Genomic DNA, 6,748 nt, shown 5'->3' on the forward strand with positions numbered 1-6,748 from the left:
CCGAGCACGGAGGAGTTCCCGGCGTAGCTGGCGACGTCCGAGCACCGAAGAGTCCCCGGCATCGCCGGCGACGTCCGAGCACCGAGGAGTTTCTGGCGTAGCTGGCGACGTCCGAGCACCGAGGAGTTCCCGTCATAGCTGGCGATGTCCGAGCAAAGAGGAGTCCCCGGTGTAGCTGGCGATGTCCGAGCATGGAGGAGTTCCCGATGTAGCGGGCGACGTCCGAGCACCGAGGAGTCCCTGGCATAGCTGGCGACGTCCGAGCACCAAGGAGTTTCCGGCGTAGCTGGCGACGTCCGAGCACCGAGGAGTCCCCGGTGTAACTGGCGATGTCTGAGCAAAGAGGAGTCCCCGGTGTAGCTAGTGATATCCGAGCACCGAGGAGTTTCCGACGTAGCTGGCGACGTCCGAGCACCAAGGAGTCCCTGGCGTAGCTGGCGATGTCCGAGCACCGAGGAGTTTCCAACGTAGCTGGCGGTGTCCGAGCACCAAGGAGTTCCCAGCATAGCTAGCGATGTCCGAGCACCGAGGAGTCCCCGGCGTAGCTGGCGATGTCTGGGCACCGAAGGAGTCCCGCGTAGCTGGCGATGTCCGAGCACCGCAGGAGTCTTCGACGTAGCTGGCGATGTCCGAGCATCGAGGAGTCCCCGGCATAGCTGGCGATGTCCGAGCACCGAAGGAGTCCCCGGCGTAGCTGGCGATGTCTGAACACCGAAGGAGTCTCCAGCGTAGCTGGCGATGTCTGTATAGTGAAGTGTGCCCACTTAGTCCCCGAGCAAGAAGAATCCGAGCGTCGAGGAGTCCCCGGCGTAGCTGGTGATGTCCGAGCACCGAGGAGTCCCCGGCGTAGCTGATGATGAAGCACGAGCGATGAACAATCCGGTCAACTGGTCGGCGGCGAAATGAGCATTGAGTAGAAGCGACCGACGAACAGTCCGATCAACTGGTCGGCGATGAAGTCCATGAACCTAGCGGTCCAACCAGCTGATCGGTGGAGAAGTCCGAGCACTAGGTGGTCCGATCACCGGACAATGATCCTGCAATACAAATATGTAGAACGGATAGTACATGATGTAAAAATATATGAACTCCGAAGAAGAATCAGTAATGGTGACGAAATAGCATATGCAGCTCGACGATCAGTTTGTGTGAAGATGTATTTATATTTAATATAAACCGCCCGACTAATTAGTGTGTAGCTGAGTCTCCAGCCCTAACTAGCCCGTTAACCATAACATGGAGCACGGAGCTCGTGTGCGTGTAGGAAGAACAAAGCGTTGCTAAGGAGCCGCTGCCGACCACCCATAACACAGAGGGCAGACGCTCGTGCACGTGTAGAGAGGAGCCGGAGACAGGGCCGTCTCTGGACACATCCAAGCGTCAACATGACTGTTCGGGGGGTCGGAAAATTGTTTGGAGAGCAAACATGGAGAAAACAGCTCGGAGAAATATTATGGCAATATACGAAGATTGGAGAATATTTACAAAAATATTAAAGCATGACTTAGCTTTAGACAAAATGTCTGGTCGGCGACGTATGGTGTTATCTGATCAGCGTTGACGAAGTTGCCCGGCGCTCGAGCTTTCCGAACTGTCGTCATGGCGGCGGTCGCGGTCGTCATGGCACAGTTCTATGCGGCGATCATCGTTGCGATGCAGCACGGCTCGCTTGATGGCTCGTTGAGTTCGACTCGTGTTGAGGACGTCCCATGGCAAGTCTCGATCTGCTGCTGATGGATCCGCTGCTCTAGGAGTCGGAGTCAAACGTCTTCTGCTTGATCAAGTAGATTCGTCGTAGGCGGCACCAGCAAAAACGCTTCCTCGTTGAGATGTACGTATGCTGCATCATGCAAGCCTCGATTTCTTTGATTATTTTAGTTAGCTTGCATGGTCCGATAGATCACGCATGCTTGGTTGGTCTAGTCTTGACTCTTGAGGCTATCGGAGATCAAGGCATCGTGCGTGCAGCCATGCGGTGTGATGTATGTCCATGCACGTCGATCTTTTTTCTTCCTCATGTGTTCCTCCTTGGAAGATTGGATCTTGTGTGAAGGGTAACTGCCGCGGCGGCGCTGTTGGCGGCTGCCCTCCGTGTCGTGCCCAGAAATCAGCTAACGCTTGCCAATTCAAATTTGGCATCTGCTGGGACCAGTGGCGGATGCACGATGCGGGATAAGGGGGGCTAAAACAATGGAGATGTTGATTTGCATGAAGATTTAATGGTGAAATCAAGCTTTTGCTACAGTAATTAGGCTTGAAATCAAGAAATTAGGGGGGGCTCTGGCTGGGACGCCGCAAGATATCGCTGTGGAATCACGTCACGCGGCGCAGCGAGAAAAGCCGATGCTCTGGTTGCCGAAGCTTGTCGCCGCGATCCGCCGAGTTCCCACGAACGACGTAGATCTTGAGGTATGCCATCTGGCTCGCCATGGATCAAGCTCACGCCCCTACCTGGCGTGCCAACTGTCGACAAAAGATGCTCGGCTGTCCTCCGAGGGGTATCCCACGAAGGTAGATTGATCGGTGGAGGTGCGCGTAATTAGGAACCGGATGGTGACACAAGGCGCAGAGACAACGATTTAGACAGGTTCAAGCCGTCTGATCGACGTAATACCCTACATCATGTGTCTTTGGTGTATTATATTGAATATGGGATGTATGTATCTGACGACTAGGGGACCCCTGCCTCTCCTTATATACTCTAGAGGGGTAGGATTACTAGGAAAGTATCCTATTTGGCACTATACTATATCTTGCGGTGAACATCGAGCAGTGCCGTGCACGCCTTGATCTTGTGGGCTAGGCCACCTCTGATGGTGTGGCCCATGTCTCGTCTTGTGGATACCGGAGGCCATACCCCCACAGGAGGCTTCCCTTGCAGGCTGTCGTGGCGCGCGATAGGTCACACATGACTATGACCCCATTGTTGCCTCAACGATCTCCTGTTGGTGGTGGTTTACTATGGTTCGATGCAGTTATGAGGATCCACAGCATGGCAAGATTTGGATCTAGGGTGTTAGGGGCTTTCAAGCGAAAGCCCTGCCTAGTCTTTAGCTGTGGCCGACAATACGTTTTTGGTGTCATTCCCCATATCAGAGGCATTGTAGTGAGACCTCTACCCCTATAGGAGTTCTAGTTGAAATACCTTAGTTCTTCAATCGGTGTTTGTGACACCTGTGGGTATCGTTTCGCTCCTTGGAGGATTCGCTCATGAAACGTCCTCCCTCTTTTCTGCTACAATGGTTGTTTCCTGTGGCGTATACGGTGGCGTTTGGCGGCCATTGCCTTGGTGGCTTAGTTGGTGTTATTTTATTTTAGTGGCGTTGTTGTCATCTTCATGAGTGTTGTGGTTTTCTTTTTATTGTATTTGGTTCCTTCTCTATCAATATATGTACGACATGTTCTTGTCGTTGGCTTTTTGAAGAAACCTAGAAATTTTTATAATAAACAGAAACATCTTACCTTAATTTTAAATACTCTAATCATCATCTTCAATAATAGCCATTAAATCTATTCTTTTATATAAAAATTATCTCTCTCTCCCATTATGAAAAAACACATAAAATAACCACCTAATTTTGCATCTAAGTTACTCTCCTCCACAATTATAAAAATAGTTCAAAATAACCTCATATATTTGTATCTAAATTGACCAACATTTATTATGAAACATAAATTCAAAATAATTAAAACTCTAAATTTATATCTAAATTACCCCATCTATCATTATGAAAGATAATTCAAAACTAACCTCGTAAATTTCTATCTAAATTACACACCTTTGCTATTATAAAAGATAACTTAAATAATCCCTTAATACTTTTTATTAAATGACACATTCTGCCATTACAAAAAATAATGCAAAGTAACCAATAAGTTTACATTCAAATTAACCATATATGCCATGGTGAAAGATAACATAAAGTAACCTATTTTAAAACTATCCTCTCAGCTGTTAACAAAAGTAAACAAAATATGTATCAAATCTACTTGTAAATGCCTTACCAGCGAGCTACTCCTGCGCTTAACCCGCTATGGCTTTAGCCACGGCTGTCTTCCTATCGGCTACGACGAGTGCCATCTCCATAGCAGAGAGGCACGCCGCAACCGCTCCACGTCCTGATTCTCCACGTGGAGAGCTTGCCTGGTCATGTCCAGGTCCCGCACCATCATCTCCTCCCTTGGACGCTTCTCTGCTGACATGGTTCAAGCTTGAAGAACGAGGTCCTACGGAGAAGGCGACGAGCAGGAAAGGTGAGTTCTCAAGGTTACAAGGCAACTGTACTGATTCCCGTATTTTTATTCTGTTTTTATAGCAGGGGACGCGCACGGCCGATGGACCCGAATTCCAGCAGATGCCGGGCGATAGCAGGAGGTAAGGCAAGGCCACATCTCCATGATCTCTGAGGAGCACGGCTTCCGAGAAATACACATCGAGAAATGAGCCACCAAAACAGAGCATCCAGATAGTTGTTCATATTTTACTACACTCGCAAGAAAGTCTAGATGCGGCACATTTGATCTCGTCGGACATTATACCATACAGAGTTGTGAGTAAAACTATTGCCAATGGAGTGCACTCGGTTACAACATTTGTATCAGTAGTAGTAGTAGTAGTCATGAGTGACTTTGATCTGTGTTGAACCCAACTCGTCTTATTTTCATGTTTTTCATAAGATTTGTTGAACTTGTAAGAACCATGCATCAAAGATAATTTTATTCAGAATTTGGTTGTTATAATCTGATGCATGCCTCTACAAACCAAGAGAAATTGAAGCAAGTCCTCAGTCTGCCCCTTGACTGTTGTGACTGCTTGGATTAGACCGCACTGTCTACTTCACAGGATCACACAAGATCTAGCCGTCTGAAATCTTGACTACCCAGACGACGTGCTCCAGCATTCCCGCGTAGGCACATGCGCGTGGGTGGTGTTAGCAGCCTGTTGTAGCAGGGGACGTCACCTCCCGTCCTATTGCATTGACGGGACGGGGCGAAGCCCGCCACCCACCCAAGCAAACATCATGGTCGTGGGGTGGTCAACGACCCCCAAACTATAGCAACAGAGACAAGGGCATGAGAGGGAAGGTTATCCCAGCTGCCTTCTCTCTCCAGAGCTCCTGATTCCATCACAAAGCTTTTGCCTTCCACCCTACTGTGCCACCAACGCCTCCTGCCAGGACCATGGCAGAGTGGATGAGGTCGTCTGTCGACCGGGCTAAATTTGACCAGTTGCAAGAGAGGGGGTGATCTCAGAGGCCACCGAGGAGCTCAGGTGGAGAGTCCCGGTGAGAAGCAAAGTGGAGTCGAGGCCGAAGGAAAATGAGGTCGTCTTTTATGTCCCTTTCCACCTTCTTGGGTTTGGGCTTCCGGCGCATCCCTTACTGAGGTGGTTGCTCTACTACTATGGGCTCCGCCTCCATGATTTAACCCCAGAGAGGATCCTCCACCTCTCATTCTTCATCATGCTGTGCTAGGGCTTCCTAGGAATACCTGCCCATTATGATCCATGACAGTTTCTTTTCTGGCTGGTTCCGTCAGTGTCCTCTTGGCATCATCGTTGTCCGATGGGTGGCGCCTCGATCGAAGTTCGTCCCGGATTGGAGGAGCGCTACCTAAGCCTTGACCGCCACTATGCCACAGACCTAGATTGGGAGTATAGGTGGCTCCACAGTCCCAACAATGAGTGGCCACCGCTGCCAACTTTTTCTCATGACCGGCTGTGTCCTAACACGCCGCCAACCCTATCGGAACCACAACATTTGCGCTTATTGCTGGATGCGATCGAGGATCTAAAGGACCAAGGACTGATGGCGCCGAGGGTGATCTGTACCTTCTTCAGCCATCGGGTCCTCCCCTTGAAGATGAGGGGCCACCCCCAGTGGGAGTTCTAGGGCACGATGGACCCTACAATCGAGTCAAGCGTCCCCATCCGCTTGGAGGAGGTAGATGATCTGATGATGATAGCTATTGGAGTGTCCATGTAGGATCATGGTGATGGGGAGGCCTTGGATGCCTTTCACGCCAGCAATCCTCCTCCGACAGACGAACCTCTTGTTGGCGTGGTCTTTGACCCACCAACAGTTCCCCCTTCGAAGGTGGATCATCACCATACCGCTGTTCATGTTGTTTATCTTCATTTAACTAGAATATGCGAGCAATGCTCACACTAGCTAGTATGTGTTCAAGCTGTTTAATTTAACTAGTATTTGGAATGTGCCTACTTTCTCAATAGGTGAACGTGGGCGTGATGGCATCCTGAGCCTCATTGGCCCTGGAGCCCAGTTCTTCGTCCATGGTTGTTCTCGGAAAGTGTCCCCACAAGGCATCCGCCGATGGGGGCAGCCACCCACGATTCCGTGCCATGCTACGCTGGTCAGTTCAGTATAAGTCGTTTGCATTCTCAATCCGATCGCTCTCCCCCTTATCCTATATGGGTTTGAACTTAGCTTGCATTATGCAGCGCTTTCTCTATGATAGCGCCATCCCCGGTCATGGGGCTTCCCCCGGTGTTGTCGGAGAGTCATCCCATCACCGCTCCCCGCCACCGAGCCCATGTGTCCCCACACAGCCCTCTGGTTCTAAAGTGGCCGAATCATCAGAAGAGCGTGAATACTCAGACGACGCAGACTACCATCAATTATTGAAGGATTACCGCAAGGTCCAAGCATTGTTGTCATCATCTAGGCTAAACGTCGCGATGCTGTGCGATGAGCTAGATGCCACGCGCGACGCACTTCAAGTTTCCAAG

The sequence above is a fragment of the Miscanthus floridulus genome, chromosome 15 (genome assembly GCF_019320115.1).
Source record: "Miscanthus floridulus cultivar M001 chromosome 15, ASM1932011v1, whole genome shotgun sequence".
NCBI lineage: Eukaryota > Viridiplantae > Streptophyta > Magnoliopsida > Poales > Poaceae > Miscanthus > Miscanthus floridulus.